At 36.6% G+C, this 16899-nt stretch overlaps 1 pseudogene; it reads right to left on the bottom strand.

Annotated features, from left to right (window-relative positions):
- Window positions 1–868: 868 nt before the first annotated feature.
- LOC130857952 (small nucleolar RNA U3) lies at window positions 869–949 on the bottom strand (annotated as a pseudogene).
- Between the last annotated feature and the right edge of the window lie 15950 nt (window positions 950–16899).

Genomic DNA, 16899 nt, shown 5'->3' with positions numbered 1-16899 from the left:
TCAAATTAGGAAAAGCAGCTGGTAACTAACAGAAATTTCTAAACCTGAAAGCTCATTTTCCAAAATCAAAATCAATGCTATAAAATCAAACCCACCTTTTAATGGAAAATGTTATGTGTTAATTGCATCTCCCCAAAATATATGTCGAGGTCCTAATCCCCGATATGTGTGAATGTGACCATATTTGGAAATAGTGTCTTTGCAGATGTAATTAAAATGAGGTTATACCAGAGGTGTGCCCTTAGCCCAGTATGACTGGTCTCATTATAAGAACAAGAGAGAAACACAGAGGATAATGCCATATGAAGACACAGACACACAGAGTAAAGGGCCTTATGATGACAAGGCAATGAATAGAGTTATGCAACCATGAATCAAGGAACACCTTTGATTGCCAGCAACCACCAGAGGCTGAGAGCATGGCCCTGCTAACTTCATTTTAGAGTTCTAGTCTCCAGTATTATGAAAGTATAAATTTTTGCTGTTTCTTACCCCTCAGTTTGTAGTAGTTTCTTACAACAGCCATAAGAAATTAATACATATGGGTTCTTTGGTTTAATGATCAGAGCTAGTCTTGTTGGTAAGCATCTTTATAACTGATACATTTTATAAAAGTATAGAAAGTTCTGCTCACAAATGTAATTTTCCTTTTTTTATATTTGTTTTATATTGGAGTGTAGTTGATTAACAATATTATGTTAGTTTCAGGTGTACAGAAAAGTAATTTAGTTATACATATACATGCATTTATTCTTTTTCAAATTATTTTCCCATTTAGGTTATTACAGAATATTGAGCAGAGTTCCCTGTGCTATACAGTAGGTCTTTGTTGGTTAACTATTTTATTTTATTTTATTTTAATTTTTTCACAGCCTGTAAGGTACTCTACATGTTCAGAGAAACTTCTCTAGTAACAAACTATAGAAATGATCCCTGAAATTATAATCTTGCTTACCTATTTTAAAAGTAGCAGTGTGAGCATGTCAATTCCAAACTCCCAGTCCCTCACCTCCACATCTCCCCCCATAAATTCATTTTCTGTCTGTAAGTCTGTTTCTAATTTGTAAATAAGTTCATGTATATCATTTCTTAAAAATTTGTATGGAGACACAAAAGACCCCTAATAGCCAAAGCAATTTTGAGAAAGAAAAATGGAGCTGGAGTAATCAATCTCTCTGACTTCAGTCTGTACTACAAAGCTACAGTCATCAAAAGAGTATGGTACTGGCACAAAAACAGAAATGTAAGTCAATGGAAAAGGATAGAAAGCCCAGAAATAAACCCACACACCTATGGTCAATTAACCTGCAACAAAAGGCTAGCTATACAATGGAGAAAAGACAGGCTCTTCAATAAATGGCAGTGGGAAAACTGGACATCTTCATGTAAAAAAAAAAATAAAACTGGAACATTCTTTAACACCACACACAAAAATGAAGTCAAAATGGATTCAAGGCCTAAATGTAAGACCAGATACTATAAAACTCTTAGAGGAAAACATAAGCAGAATACTCTTTGACCCAAATTGCAGCAATATCTATTTCAATCCATCTCCCATAGTAATGGGAATAAAAACAAAAATAAACAAACAGGACCCAATAGAACTCAAAAGCTTTTGGAGAGCAAAATAAACCATAAGCAAGACAAAAAGATGACACACAGAATGGGAGAAAATATTTGCAAACAATGGGTCCGACAAAGGATTAGTGTCCAAAATTTACAAACAGCTCATGAGGCTCAGTATCAGAAAACAAACAACCCAATCAAAAAATGGACAGAAGACCTAAATAGATATTTCTGCAATTTTCTTTTAACACAAATTTATTTCTTAATGATATATCTTTGTTTGGGCTAAATTTTACTAATTTTTTTGCTTATTCTGTTGCCTTGTCCTGGACTTCATACTGTTTCATAAAGCTTTCAACTTTTCCATGAAATATATCTACAGCACCATAAAGTTTATTCTTCTTTTCATTTTTCTTAGCGACAACAATCATTCAAATGTAGTGGTTTTGCTGTTGTTGTTTACAATAAATTTACCAGCTTCAGGAGCTCTAATCCCCAAACTTAAAAAATTTAGAAAATAAAATAATCGAAGATAAAAATTCTCTAATAAGTGAGTTCTCACTTGGTGCTCTTGGGGGAGAGTTCCCAACAAATATGTTAGATAATAAATTCCAGAATAGAGTTGTCTGTTTCTAAGTCTAATATACACATATTTAATTTTGTAAAATAATGTACACCCCCAAAATACATTTAAATCAAATATAAATTTACACAAATAATTTAAAATTTAATACCACTCATCAAAAACCAAATATTGTCAGAATTCCATATGTGCCATCCCCTGGTTGTTAACAATCCACTCCCATTGCCTTATTTATAACTCCTAGCCTGAATTTTAAGATGATAATTTTTTTGCTTTTCTTATAGCCATACCATATGTATACTTATATGAAATATTGTTTATTTTATAGCAAATTGTCATTTTCAAAAATTGCTACAGCATTATTCCTCCTACTAGATGTTCTTCTATGATGTGATTTTGCCACTCCACTATCAAAAGGTGGAAAGTAATTCCCCTCCTATTAAAACTGGGCTAGCCTTTGTAACTTAATTGCAACTGAATTATGCTATGTGATTTCCCAGGCTTTGTGAGAAGTCTTGTAACTTCTGCTTTGGTCTTTTTAAACATTTATCTCTGAAAACTGCCTTTTGGAAAATTTTCTCTCATAATTCAGCACCGTGTTTTGAGAAGCATGTGAGGTGCTCCAATCAATTGTCACAGGTGATCTCAGCCATAGAGAACAGTGACCAACTATATGACCACAGAAAACAATATTGTCTATGTAGAAAATTCCAAGAATCAATGCAAACAACCAAAAAACTAGAACAATTAAGTGAAAGTAGCAATGTCATAGGATGCAATCCTAATATAGAAAAGTCAGTTGCTTTCCTATATACCAGTAAAGAAATTATTTTATTTTATTTTATACATTTTTATTGAAATTAGTTGACTTACAATATTATTTTAGTTTCAGATTTATAATACAGTAATTGACTTACAATATTATTTTAGCTTCAGATTTATAATACAGTAATTTGATATTTTATACAATATACTCCTCACAATGTTATTTTAAAATATTGACTATATTCTCTGTGCAATATATTCCATCCTTGTAACTTATTTTATACTTGGTAGTTTGCACCTTTTAATCCTCTTCACTTATTCGGGCCCTTCCCCCACTAATTGCCCTCTAGAAATCATTAGTTAATTCTCTATATCTCTACATCTGTTTCTGTTTTATTTGTTCCTTTATTTTACATTTTACATTGCATATAAAAGTGAAAATATACAGTATTTTTTTTTTATCTATCTGACTTATTTTACTAAGCATAATATTCTCTAGGTCCATCCATGTTGTCACAAATGGCAGAATTTCATTCTTTTTATGGCATATATATATGGCATATATATGTGTGTTCTTTATTCATTTGACTATTGATGGACACTTAGGTTGTTTCTATACCTTGGCTATTATAAGTAATGATGTACTGACCGCTGAGATGCACATATCTTTTGAATTAGTGTTTTTGTTTTCTTTGAATAAATACCCAGGAGTGGGATTGCTGGATTGTATGCTAGTTCTATTTTTAATATTTTTAAGGAAACTCCATACTGTTTTACATAGTGGCTGTACAAATTTACATTCCCATCAACACTGCACAAGGGTTAACTTTTCTCACCAGCACATGCTATTTCTTGTCTTTTTGACAATAGCCATTCTGACAAGTATAAGGTGATATCTCGTTGTTTTGATTTGCATTTTCCTGATGATTGGGTATCCTGAGCATCTTTTCATGCATCAGTTGGCTATCTGTATGTCTTCTTTGGAAAAATGCTTATTCAGGCCCTCTGCCCACTTTTTTTTTCCTATTAATATTTTTATTTTTTTATTTTTCTTTAAGAACTTATATTGAGATACAATCAACATTCAATAAACTGCATATATTTAAAGTGTAAAATTTGATATATTTTTTCTTAATAGTAATGTATATATGGCAATCCCAATCTCCCAATTCATCCCATCCCAATACCCCCTGCTTTCCCCACTTGGTGTCCATGTTTGTTCTCTACATCTGTATCTCTCTGTCTTGCAAACTGATTGATTTGTACCATTTTTCTATATTCTGCATATATGTGTTAATATACGATATTTGTTTTTCTCTTTCTGACTCCCTTCACTCTGTATGATAGTCTCTAGGTCCATCTATGTTTCTACAAATGTCCCAGTTTCATTCCATTTTACGGCTGAGTAATATTCCATTGTTTATGTGTCACATCTTTTTATCCATTCATCTGTTGATGGACGTTTAGGTTGCTTCCATGACCTGGCTATTGTGAATAGTGCTACAATGAACATTGGGGTGCTGCACTGAGCATTTAATCAGATTTCTTTTTTAATATTGAATTGTATGAGTATATGTTAAATATTAACCCCTTATGGGACATATCATTTGTAAACATGTTCTCCCATTCAATAAGTTGTCTTTTCATTGTGGTGAAGATTTCTTTCTCTGTGCTAAAGCATTTTACTTTGATTAGGTCTCATTTTTTAACTTTTGCTATTGTTTCCCTTGCCTGAGGAGGCAGATACAAAAAGGTCTAAGACCAATGCCAAAGAGTGTACTATCTATGCTTTCTTCTATCAGTTTTATGGTTTCAGGTCTTATATTTCCATCCCTAATCCATTTTCAGTTTGTTTTTTTGGATGATGTGAGAAAACATTCTCTTTTCATTCTTTTACATGGTGCCATCCAGTTTTCCCAACACCACTTATTGAAGAGATTATTATTTCCCCATTATATATTCTTGATGCCTTTGTCACAGACAAATTGAATGCATATGTATTGGTTAATTTCTGGGATCTATCTCTATTTTATGTAATTGATATATGTGTCTGTTTTTGTGCCATTAACATACTGTTTTGATCACTGTACCTTTGTAGCATAGCCTGAAGCCAGGGAGTTTGATGCTCCCAGCATTGTTATTTTTTATTAAATTGCTTTGGCAATTCAGGGTGTTTTGTTGCTCCAAACAAATTTTAGGATTATTTGTTCTAGTGCTTTGAAAAATGACATGGGTGTTTTCATAAGGATTGCATTAAATTTGCAGATTACTTTGGGTAGCATGGGCATTTTAACAATATTCATTATTTCAATCCAAGAACAATGAATATCTTTCCATTTATTTGTACCCACTTCAATTTCCTTCATTAATGTTTTATAGTTTTCTGAGTACCAGTCTTTCATTACCTTGGTTAAATTTATTCCTAGGTATTTTTCCTTTTGATTTGAATTTAATGAGGTGTTTTCTTGACTTCTTTCTGATTGTTCACTCTCAGAGTATAGAAATGCAACAAATTTCCTATATTAACCTTGTATCCTGCAATTTTACTGAATTCATTGATTAATTCTAGTAATTTTTTTTTTCTGAAGTCTTTAGGGTTTTCTATATAGAGTGATGCTATATATTAGAGCATCTGCAAATAGTAAATTTTACTTTTTCCCTTACAATTTGGATACCTTTTATTTTCTTTTTGTAGTCTGATTGCTGCAGCCAGGACTTCCAATATGTGTTAAATATAAGTCAAAAGACTGAGCATCCTTGTCTTTTTCTGTATCTTAAAGGAAAAACTTTCAGTGTTTCACCATTGAGCATGAAGTTAGCTATGATTTTGTCATAAATGGCCTTTATTATATTGAAGTACATTCCCCCATACCAACTTTGTTGATAATTTTTATCATGAATAGATATTCAATTTTACTAAATGCTTTTTCTGCATCTATTGAGATGACACGATCAGGTTCTTTTTATCCTGTCCTATATGTTTACACTTTCTGGTGAAATTTTTCCTTCCACCACTTTCTTATTACTTGGTGTAGCTTTTTCTCTTTTGCATAAGGAAGACATTAACATTTCTTGTAAGATGGGTTTAGTAGTGATAAACTCTTTTGGATTTTGCTTGTTTGGAAAACACTTTATATCTCCCTCAATTCTGAATGATTTGCAGGGTAAAGTATCCTTTGTTGTAGGTTTCTTCTTTTATGTACTTTAAATTTATTATGACACTACTTTCTGACTTGGGAAACTTTTGTTAAAAAAATAAGCTGTGTTAAAAGGATTCCCTTATATGTGACTCTTTGTTTTTCTTTTGTTGGCTTTAAAATTATCTCATTGATTTTGCATTTTAATTATTATATGTCTTGGTGTGAATCTTTTTGGTTCATCTTGATTGAGCTTCTCTGTGCTTCTTGGACATAGATAACTATTTCCTTCTTCAGGCTACGAAGTTTTTCAGCCATAATTTCATCAAATATAATTTATTCCCCTTTCTCTCTTTCTTCTCCTTTGGGACCCTTATAATGACAATGTTAATTTGCTTGATGTTGTCTCAGAGGTTCTTTAAACTACCTTCATTTTTAAATGTGTTTCTTTTTTTTTCTTTTTGCTGTTTTGTTTGGTTGATTTCCAATATCCTGTCTTCCATGTTGCTTATGCATTCTTCAGTATCATCTAATCTGGTTTTAATTTCTTCTAGTGTATTTTTCATTTCAGTTATTGTATTCTTCAGCTCTGATTGATTCTTTTTATGTTTTCTAGTTCTTTGTTGAAGGTCTCACTGTGTTCCTCTATGCTTTTCCCAAGGTCAGTGAGCATTTTTTATCACTATTGCTTTGAATTCTTTTAAGTAAATTACTTATCTCTGTTTCCTTAATTTTTATTTTCTGGGATTTTATCTTGTTATTTCCCTTGGAACATATTCCTCTGTCTTCTCAATTTATTTGACTTTCTCTGCTTATCTATATGAAATTAGATGAAATGTTTACCCATCCCAGGAAACTTGTGTGGGAACATCCCTATGCAGTTTGTTAGTGCCTAGTGATTTTGGTGTGAGAGATAAATCTGAAATGATCACTGGCTGCATCTTTTCCTAGGATGCTCTGGCAGTCCCCATCTTGGTGTGGCATAGGGCTGGAGTTGGATGGACTAGAAGTGGAGCCAGGGGGTAGCCAGTGTTCCTTCCAGGCTCAATGGCCATTCCCACCCTGAAGAGGCATGGGACTGGGATCCAAAGGGTGGGAGTAGGAGCCCTGAGGGAGCTGAGATGTTCTCCAGCATGACAGAGCAGTTTTTGCCTCCATTGGGGTAGGTCCATGGCTCAAGTGGCTGGAGCAGTGAATCTGAGCTATCTCTGCTTCTACCCAGTGCAATGGTTATCTCTACCTTGGCCAAGGGTAAGGTTGGGCCCTGTGGGTCTGGATCCACAATTCTACACTAGCTCCACTTTTCTGCTTTTCCAGGGAATAATGGCAGTCTCTGTCCTGGTTGGGACCAGGAGGGACTGGAGCAGGAGACTGGTGTGGACTAGGGGGTCATCCTGATTGGTCTTGCTGGCAAGCAAGATCACCAGGAAGCTTTCAAGTTGCTGTTTCTGTGCTTGAACTAGGAGCAAGCACCTCTGGGCACACTCTGGTAGAGCAGTGTTGGTTTCCTATTATCATCTAATAAGCCCTGATGCTTTTCAAGCCAGGCAAGAGGGCTCATCTTCCCAGTGCCAGACCTCATTGCTGTGGTGCTGCCTATGAGATATGAACCACTTGTTCCTTGTGGAGGATCCCCAATACTGTGATATCTCCCTCCTCTTCTGGGTCACCTGCCAGGAGTGTGGTTGGGTAGATTGCTTCTCCTCTCCTCCTACCAGACTCTGTGTGTTGCTTTCTTTATATCCTTGGTTATAGAAGAGCCACTCTGCTAGTCTACGGGTCCTTCTCAAAGAGAGTTGCTGTATATGTAGTTTTAGTTTTGATGTGTATGTGAGAGGTTGAGAGGAGATTAGCCCAGGGTCTTCCTACTCTGCAATCTTGATCCCACCTCTATATCCCAGTAATGAAAGAGTGAACTATGAAGAAGAAATAAAAAAGAAAAACAAAAATAATACTGTTTACAATGGCCTCAAAGGATAGAATTAGGTATGAATCTATAAATATATACAGAGAAACATATTAAAAAACTACAAAATGGTGACTCAGAAAACAAATCTTAGCAGGCTTTTCTTTTTTAAGTAATAGAATTCATTTTTTTAGAGCAGGTCTTGGTTTACAGAAAAACAGCATATAAACCCTCAAACACACAGATTCTGCTATTTTTAACATCTTGCAGTAATGTAGCATATTTGTTACAATTGATGAACCAATATTAACACATTATTACAAATTAATGTACATAGTTTAGGAGTCACCTTTTGTGTTGTGTATTTATATATTTTGACAAATGCATAATCGCATGAATTCACTATTACAGCATCATAAAGAATAGTTTCACTGCCTTAAAACCACCCCATGCTCTACCTGTTTATCCTTTCTTCCCTCTCCTCTAACTCTTCATCAGGACTGATTTGTTTACTGTCTCCTTTTATAGTTTTGCTTATTCCATGTAATTGGAATAATACAATCTGCAACGTTTGCAAATCGGCTTCTTTCACTTAGCAATATGCATTTAAGATATTGTTGAATTGTAAGTTTTTTTTTTTACTTATTCTAGTCTGGACTCCCATCAGGCATATGACTTGCAAATATTTTCTTCCACTCTGTGAGTTTCATTCTCTCTCTCTCTCTTTTTTTTTTTTTTAGCTCTTTATTGGAATGTAATTGCTTTACATTGTTTTGCCCATTTTTGTTGTACAACAAAGTGAATTATCTGTATTTATACATATATCCCCATATCCACTCCCTCCCATGACTCCCTCCCACCCTCCCTATCCCATCTCTGTAAGTCATCACCCATCATCATCACTCTCTTGATTGTGGTCTTTGATGCTTAATTTTTTTTAATTTTGAGGAAGTCCATTTATATATGATTTCCTCCCTTGATTCTCATATTTTAGGTGCCATATCTATAAAACCATTGCTTAATCCAAGATTATAAAAAATTACATGTATGTCTCCCTATGAGTTTTATAGTTTTAGCTCTTTTATTTAGATCTTTGATCCATTTTGACTAATTTTTGAATATAAATTGAAGTAGGTGTTCAGCTTCACTCTTTTGCATGTGGATATTGATTAAGACACATGCCTTTTGTTGAAAAGACTCTTTTTTCAAAATTAAATTCTCTTAGTGCTCTCAGTCAAACATCAATTGTCCAAACATGTTTAAGTTTTGTCAGTGTTGATTATCATAGTTTTGTATAGTATATTTTGAAATTGGGAAGTGTGAGTAATCCAGCTTTGTTCTTTCTTTATTTCTTTGTTCTCTTCCTGGTCCCTTGTGTTTCCATATGAGGTTTGTTTTTTAATTAATTAATTTATGCATTTATTGGCTGTGTTGGGTCTTCATTGCTGCACACGGACTTTCTCTAGTTGCGGTGAGTGGGGGTTACTCTTCATAGTGGTACACAGTCTTCTAATTGTGGTGGCTTCTCTTGTTGCAGGTCACAGGATCTAGGTGCATGGGCTTCAAGAGTTGTGGCACACAGGCTCAATAGTTGTGGCTCATGGGCTCTAGAGGGCAGGCTCTATAGTTGTGGCACACGGGCTTAGTTGCTCCTCAGCATGTGGGATCTTCCTGGAGCAGGGATCAAACCTGTGTCTCCTGTATTAGCAGGTGGATTCTTAACCACTGCACCACATAGGAAGTCCCCATATGAGTTCTAGAATCAGCTTATTTATTTCTGCAGAAGGGGCCATTTAAATTTTGAAATATATGTCAATTTGGAGGGAACCTACATCTTAGTAGTGACAAGTTTTCCATTTCATAAACATGGAATGTCTTTCCATTCATTTATACTTTTAACTTTTTCAACAATGTTAATGTAGTTTTAGTGTTTGTCTTGAATTATTTTTGAAATTCATTTCCATGTTCTTTGTTTTCTTTTTTTTTTTTCTTTTTTTTTTTTTATTATTATTTTATTTTATTTTTTTGGGGGGTACACCAGGTTCAATCAACTGTTTTTATACACATATCCCCATATTCCCTCCCTTCCTTGACGCACCCCCTCGATTCCCCCCCACCCTCCCTGCCCCAGTCCTCTAAGGCATCTTCCATCCTCGAGTTGGACTCCCTTTGTTATACAACAACTTCCCACTGACTATTTTACAGTTGGTAGTATATATATGTCTGTACTACTCTCCCGCTTCTTCTCAGTTTCCCCTTCACCCCCCGCCCCCTCCCATACCTCGAGTTCTCCAGTCCATTCCCTGTATCTGCTTCCCTGTTCTTGTCACTGAGTTCATCAGTACCATTTTTAGATTCCGTATATGTGAGTTAGCATACAATATTTGTCTTTCTCTTTCTGACTTACTTCACTCTGTATGACAGATTGTAGTTCTATCCACCTCATTACATATAGCTCCATCTCATCCCTTTTTATAGCTGAGTAATATTCCATTGTATATATATGCCACATCTTCTGTATCCATTCATTTGTTGATGGGCATTTAGGTTGCTTCCATGTCCTGGCTATTGTAAAGAGTGCTGCAATAAACATTATGGTACAAGTTTCTTTTGGGATTATGGTTTCCTTTGGGTATATGCCAAGGAGTGGGATTACTGGATCATATGGTAGTTCCATTTGTAGTTTTTGAAGGAACCTCCAAATTGTTTTCCATAGTGGCTGTACCAACTTACAGTCCCACCAACAGTGCAGGAGAGTTCCCTTTTCTCCACACCCTCTCCAACATTTGTTGTTTCCAGACTTTGTGATGATGGCCATTCTGGTTGGTGTGAGGTGATACCTCATTGTGGCTTTGACTTGCATTTCTCTGATGATGAGTGATGTTGAGCATCTTTTCATGTGTTTGTTGGCCATCTGTATGTCTTCTTTGGAGAAATGTCTATTTAGGTCTTCTGCCCATTTGTGGATTGGGTTATTTGCTTTTTTGGTATTCTGCTGCATGAGCTGCTTGTATATTTTGGAGGTTAATCCTTTGTCCGTTGTTTCATAGGCAATTATTTTTTCCCATTCTGAGGGTTGCCTTTTAGTCTTGTTTATGGTTTCTTTTGCTGTGCAAAAGCTTTTAAGTTTCATGAGGTCCCATTCGTTTATTCTTGATTTTATTTCCATGATTCTAGGAGGTGGGTCAAAAAGGATGTTGCTTTGATGTATGTCAAAGAGTGTTCTGCCTATGTTTTCCTCTAGGAGTTTGATAGTGTCTGGCCTTGTATGTAGGTCTTTAATCCATTTGGAGTTTATTTTTGTGTATGGTGTTAGGAAGTGTTCTAATTGCATTCTTTTCCATGTTGCTGTCCAATTTTCCCAGCACCACTTATTGAAGAGGCTGTCTTTTTTCCATTGTATACTCGTGCCTCCTTTGTCAAAGATAAGGTGCCCATATGTGTTTGGGCTTACTTCTGAGTTCTCTATTCTGTTCCATTGATCTTCCTTTCTATTTTTGTGCCAGTACCATACTGTCTTGATCACTATGGCCTTGTAGTATAGTTTGAAGTCAGGAAGCCTGATTCCACCAACTCCATTTTTCCTTCTCAAGATTGCTTTGGCTATTCGGGGTCTTTTGCGTTTCCATACAAATCGTAAGATTTCTTGCTCTAGTTCTGTGAAAAATGCCATTGGTAATCTGATCGGGATTGCATTAAATCTGTAAATTGCTTTGGGTAGTACAGTCATTTTCACGATGTTGATTCTTCCAATCCAGGAACATGGTATATCCCTCCATCTGTTTGTGTCATCTTTGATTTCTTTCATCAATGTCTTAAAGTTTTCTGCATACAGATCTTTTGCCTCCTTAGGCAGGTTTATTCCTAGGTATTTTATTCTTTTGGTTGCAATGGTGAATGGGAGAGTTTCCTTAATTTCTCTTTCTGCTCTTCCGTTGTTAGTGTATAGGAATGCAAGAGATTTCTGTGCATTAATTTTGTATCCTGCTACTTTACTAAACTCATCAATTAGTGCTAGCAGTTTTCTGGTAGAGTCTTTAGGGTTTTCTATATATAGTATCATGTCATCTGCAAAGAGTGATAATTTTACTTCTTCTTTTCCAATTTGGATTCCTTTAATTTCTTTTTCTTCTCTGATTGCTGTGGCTAACACTTCCAAAACTATGTTGAATAACAGTGGTGAGAGTGGACACCCTTGTCTTGTTCCTGTTCTTAGAGGGAATTCTTCCAGTTTTTCTCCATTGAGAACAATGTTGGCTTTTGGTTTGTCATATATGGCTTTTATTATGTTGAGGTAATTTCCTTCTATGCCCATTTTCTGGAGAGCTTTTATCATAAATCGATGTTGAACTTTGTCAAAAGCTTTTTCTGCATCTATTGAAATGATCATATGGTTTTTATCCTTCAATTTGTTGATATGATGTATCACGTTGATTGATTTGCGTATATTGAAGAATCCTTGCATCCCAGGGATAAACCCCACTTGATCGTGGTGTATGATTTTTTTAATGTGCTGTTGGAGTCTGTTAGCTAGTATTTTGTTGAGGATTTTTGCATCTATATTCATCAGTGATATTGGTCTGTAGTTTTCTTTTTTTGTGACATCTTTGCCTGGTTTTGGTATCAGGGTGATGGTAGCCTCATAGAATGAGTTTGGGAGTGTTCCACCTTCTGCAATATTTTGGAAGAGTTTGAGAAGGATAGGTGTTAACTCTTCTCGAAATGTTTGATAGAATTCGCCTGTGAATCCATCTGGTCCTGGGCTTTTGTGTGTTGGGAGATTTTTAATCACTGCCTCAATTTCTGTACTTGTGATTGGTCTGTTCATGGTTTCTATTTCTTCCTGGTTCAGTCTTGGAAGATTGTATTTTTCTAAGAATGTATCCATTTCTTCCAGGTTATCCAATTGATTGGCATATAGTTGCTTGTAGTAGTCTCTCATGATGTTTTGTATTTCTGAGGTGTCCGTTGTGACTTCTCCTTTTTCATTTCTAATTCTGTTGATTTGCGCCTTCTCCCTTTTTTTCTTGATGAGTCTGGCTAATGGTTTATCAATTTTGTTAATCTTCTCAAAGAACCAGCTTTTAGTTTTATTTATTTTTCTTATGGTTTCTTTCCTTTCTTTTTCATTTATTTCTGCTCTGATCTTTACGATTTCTTTCCTTCTGCTCACTTTGGGGTTTCTTTGTTCTTTTTCTCTAGTTGTTTGAGGTGTAAGGTTAGGTTGTTTATTCGATCATTTTCTTGTTTCTTAAGGTAGGACTGTATTGCTATAAACTTCCCTCTTCGAACTGCTTTTGCTGCGTCCCATAGGTTTTGGGTTGTTGTGTTTTCGTTGTCATTTGTTTCTAGATACTTTTTGATTTCCTCTTTGATTTCTGTAGTGATTCCTTGGTTGTTTAATAGTGAATTGTTTAGCCTCCATGTGTTTGTATTTTTTGCAGTTTTTTTCCTGTAATTGATATCTAGTCTCATGGCGTTGTGGTCTGAGAAGATGCTTGATATGATTTCAATTTTCTTGAATTTGCTGAGGTTCGATTTGTGACCCAAGATGTGATCTATCCTGGAAAATGTTCCGTGTGCACTTGAGAAGAAAGTGTAGTCTGTCGTTTTTGGATGGAATGTCCTATAAATATCAATTAAGTAGAGATGGTCTAATGTGTCATTTAAAGCTTGTGTGTCTTTATTTATTTTCTGTTTGGATGATCTGTCCATTGATGTAAGTGGGGTGTTCAAGTCTCCCACTATAATTGTGTTACTGTCGATGTCCCCTTTTATAGCTCTTAGCATTTGCCTTATGTATTGAGGTGCTCCTATATTGGGGGCATAGATATTTACCATTGTGATATGTTCTTCTTGGATGGATCCCTTGATCATTATGTAGTGCCCTTCCTTGTCTCTTTTAATAGTCTTTACTTTCAAGTCTAATTTGTCTGATATGAGTATTGCTACTCCAGCTTTCTTTTGACTTCCATTTACATGGAATATCTTTTTCCATCCCTTGACTTTCAGTCTATATGTATCCCTTGGTCTGAAGTGGGTTTCTTGTAGGCAGCATATAGAAGGGTCTTGTTTTTGTATCCATTCAGCCAGTCTGTGTCTTTTGGTTGGAGCATTTAATCCATTTACATTTAAAGTGATTATTGACATGTGTGTTCCAATTACCATTTTCTTAATTGTTTTGGGTTTGTATTTGTAGGTGTTTTCCTTTTCTTGTGTTTCCTACTTAGAGAAGTTCCTTTAGCACTTGTTGTAAGGCTGGTTTGGTGGTGCTGAATTCTCTTCACTTTTGCTTGTCTGGAAAGCTTTGGATTTCTCCCTCAAATCTGAATGAGATTCTTGCTGGGTAGAGTATTCTTGGCTGTAGGTTTCTCTCTTTCAGGACTTTCAGTACATCCTGCCATTCCCTTCTGGCCTGCAGAGTTTCTGTAGAAAGGTCAGCTGTTATCCTGATGGGTTTTCCCTTATATGTTGTTTGTTGCTTTTCTCTTGCTGCTTTTAATATTTTTTCTTTGTGTTTAATTGTCGTTAGTTTGATTAATATGTGTCTTGATGTATTTCTCCTTGGGTTTATTCTGTATGGGACTCTCTGTGCTTCTTGGACTTGGTTCATTATTTCCTTTCCCATGTTGGGGAAGTTTTCCACTAGAACCTCTTCAAATATTTTCACAGACCCTTTCTTGTTTTCTTCTTCTTCTGGGATGCCTATAATTCGAATGTTGGTACGTTTAAGGTTATCACTGAGGTCTCTGAGGCTGTCTTCTAGTCTTTTTATTTTTTTATCTTTTTCCTGCTCTGTGGCGTTTATTTCTTCCATTCTATCTTCCAACTCACTTATTCGTTCTTCTGCCTCAGTCATTCTGCTGGTTAGAGCATCTAGAGTATTTTTAATTTCAGTTATTTTGTTATCCATTGCTGTTTGTTTTTCTGAGTTCTTATGAACTGTTTCTTGTACTTTCTCTAATTTGTTATCGAGATTTTGTATCATTTTTACTATCATTACTCTAAATTCCTTTTCAGGCATTTTTCCTATTTCCTCCTCATTTATTTGGTCTTGTGGGTTTTTTTCCTGCTCCTTTGCCTGCATGGTGTTTCTTTGTTTCCTCATGGTTGTCCAAGCTTTTGGGGTTGCTTGTCCTGGTGATAGAGGTGTTTATAGAAGACTGTCCAAGCCTCAGACTAATGTCCAAGTATTGGATTAGACGAATATTCAGTCTAGGAAACACATACATGTATAAGACACACAATTATTGAATCCGTTAGGACATAAGGGTCTAGAAAGACCTGACAGAACCCCAGTGTGCTATCAGATATTCAGAGAGAAACGCAGCAGAAATTGACAACTGAAACAGAACAAATCAGAGACAAAAGCAAAAGCAAACAAACAACAAATAACACCCTACACATACAAACATCAATCCAGGGAGATTTTGTAAGCTAGGATCAAATATAGAAATGAGCTGGAGTACCACCAGAGAGAATGGAGATTCTCAGAATGTAATTAGACAACTGTACTAAGAACTACGATAAAGACAAAAGCCTAATATTAATACCAAGGCCGTGCATCATCTGGAGAATAGAGCAAGGAATCTGAGCAGACTGATAGTGTTGCTTATAAGTATGTTAAGATAAAATACACTTAAAATGGCTGGAAGAAAGGGGAACAGAAGAGCGTAATGTGGTTGGAAATATGCAAAGAAAAAGAAAGGAATAGAAGTGTATAAAAGAAAGGGATGAAAGGAAAGTATGAAAGATATTTTGTCCGTACTACCAAAAACTTAGCTAGATATAGAAGTATTTTAAAAGGCAAAAAAAAAAAAAAAAAAAAAAGAGTAAAAAATATCCTTATAAAATTATGTTGTAAAACTTGTAGATCCCTTAGGGCTAAGATCGTATTTAATAAATCAAAAAAAAAAAAAAAAATCCAGAACTGATCCCCGAATGGACCAGTTCAATAGGTATTGATACTACTATTTCTGTTTCCTTAGCGTCTCAGCTGTAAGTGTCCTTTTCCTTGCCTTGGTTTTTTTTTTTTTTTTTGCGTTATTCTGTGACCAGCAGAGGTTCCTTTATTGTTCGTCTGTAAGCCTCGGTGTGTGGGGAGGGAGAGGGTGCAATAGTGGCTCCTTCTCCTGGGAGGGAGTGAGCAGTGGCGCACTGTTGCTTCAGTCAGGCTTGGAGGTGTCTGTTGCAGAGGGCGCTGGTGGCTCAGGTGTACACAGAAAGTCTTAGAGTTGGGCCTCTCTCGGGGTTTTTTCTTTTTGATGCTGGTTTTTTTTTTTTTTTCCTCTCGGCAGCCTCCCTGCTGCTGGCGTTGCAAGGAGTTTTAATCTAGCCCCGCCCGAGCGCCTGAGGATGCTTGTTATCCCTGAGCGCCTTATGTGGCCCCGCAGGGCGTCTCTCCGCTGCCTGTTGCAGAGGCGCAGAAAGAGAGAGAGAGGCTATGTGCGCGGCTCCTCCCCCCCGCCCGGGAGCCTGCAGCCTCCAGCCGCCATCATGGCCGGGCAGCTCTCAGGGATCGGCACTCCTCTCCGCGGACCTCCTCCCTCCTGTCCTCTCGGTCCGTCACCCTACCGGCAACAATGTTTCTCCCCCTGAACCAGCTCTCCGGTTCCAACGCTCCTGCTCCTGGACCCTCCGTTCAGCCGCGGATCGATGTCTGGGTCCGGGAACGCTGAGCTGCGCTGCGGACCCTCCGTATGTTTCTCACTCCCTCCCGTCTGCCACAGCTCCGCCGCTTCACCCTCTTTGAGCCCTCGTAGATGCCTCCCTACCGGCTATGTCAGGTTCTCCGCAGCCCTTTCCAGTGTCCGAGGCCGTCTGCTGGTGTTCAGCTGGTTCTCTGTGGGAATGACTGTGTCCTTCCATGCATTCCCAATGCATCTGTGGAGAGGGATGCACTCCACGTCTCTCTACTTCGCCGCCATCTTTTTCTCCCTGTT

Source organism: Hippopotamus amphibius, chromosome 7 (genome assembly GCF_030028045.1).
Source record: "Hippopotamus amphibius kiboko isolate mHipAmp2 chromosome 7, mHipAmp2.hap2, whole genome shotgun sequence".
In the NCBI taxonomy this organism is placed as follows: Eukaryota; Metazoa; Chordata; class Mammalia; order Artiodactyla; family Hippopotamidae; genus Hippopotamus; species Hippopotamus amphibius.
This window is presented reverse-complemented; position numbering and strand designations above follow the sequence as displayed.